The sequence below is a fragment of the Terrapene carolina genome, unplaced genomic scaffold (assembly GCF_002925995.2).
Source record: "Terrapene carolina triunguis isolate 2854851 unplaced genomic scaffold, T_m_triunguis-2.0 Scaffold45398, whole genome shotgun sequence".
Classification (NCBI taxonomy): Eukaryota; Metazoa; Chordata; order Testudines; family Emydidae; genus Terrapene; species Terrapene triunguis.
In genome coordinates this window covers 1-1,329 of record NW_020709749.1, presented here as the reverse complement: position 1 = coordinate 1,329, position 1,329 = coordinate 1, and the positions used below count along the sequence as shown (strand labels likewise).

The following is a 1,329-nucleotide window of genomic DNA, read 5'->3' as shown; positions in this document are numbered from 1 at the left end:
CAGATGTTTTTCCAGAAGCTCTGCTCTGGGCTGGGCTATCCAGGGGGTTGGACAGGATGAGCACAATGGTCTACGAATCACCTGAGCCGGAGCGAAGCTGCTGCCTTGAAGGAAAGGCCTTTCACCCTCACCCCCACAGCAGCAGCCCACGGGGACCCAGCTCAGGTTTCTCTCGCCACCTGCCCAGGGAGGAGGGCATGTGCCAGGCCCACTCTCCAGCGGCATCACTAGCCCACCGGGCCGCAGGTACCTTGGTGCCGTGGTAGAAGTCGTCCACGCAGGTGGCGTTCATGAAGGTCTGGTGGAAGTGAGTGCTGGTGTCGATGCCGCCCGGGATCACCAGCTTCCCGGTGGCATCGATCACCTTGGCCCCTCCCGGGATCATGAGCTCCCGGCCCACTTGCTGGATGATGCCGTTCTCGATGTAGACGTCGGCCTCCAGGGTGCAGTCGTCATTCACCACCTTCCCCCCCTTGATGAGGATCCGCATCGTGGCCGAGTTGGCAAGCATGGCTCTGAAAGGGGAGACAAGCAGCGGGTTAGGGTCAGCCACCCACAGGCCCCTGCAGCCCCCCACCATGCCAGTGCCTGCCTGGCACCACTACAGCACCTACAGGAACCCCCCCACCCCCGGCCAGACCCACTGCTTCCATCCCCAGCAGCTAGCGAGATGGCCGGCACTCAGGTGAGACCTGGTCACTGCAGCAAAGGACAGAGGGGGTCTACTTCCCACCCACAGCCGTGGCAGCTGGTGGAACAGAGGGCCTGGGAGGGAGATGCGGCGTCAAGCGGCCGTGTGTCGGAAGGGGGGTGGCCGGACAGATTCGAGAAGGGCGAGCTTCTGGGGCTGGTGGATTTTGGGGGAGTCACATGCACTGACTGAGGGGGCAGAGCTTTTGGAGGGAGCTCTTGTTAGTGCTGTCCCAGCACAATGCCAGGCACAAGGGCAATGCAGGGTCACTGCAAAGAGCCACTCTGTCCCGGGGCTGGAGGGGAAAGGACATAGCACAGCTGCAGCCCTGAAGGAGCTGTTAGCCGCCACCTCCCTCCCTCCAGCAGCGCACTCAGGGCCAGCCTGGGCTGTCCGAGAGGAGGGGGGGTCTCAGACACCTGGCCCCATACGAGTGCCCATGCGCTGCCCCACGGAGCCTTGCTGGCTTTGACTGTGGGGGCAGCCCCTTCTCTGCTGCCATAGACACAGCACGAGGGGCTTGTGGCCCAGGCAGCACTTCAGGCAAGCAGGTGCTCACTGCCCAGCATGCGCTGGGGACGCAGCTGGCTGCCAGGAGCCAGGGAGAGACCGCAGCGGGGACTGGGCGAGGCAGGCAT

General features: G+C 64.0%; 1 pseudogene; it reads right to left on the bottom strand.

Moving 5' to 3' along the window:
* Positions 1–250: 250 nt before the first annotated feature.
* LOC113405607 lies at positions 251–511 on the bottom strand (annotated as a pseudogene).
* Between the last annotated feature and the right edge of the window lie 818 nt (positions 512–1,329).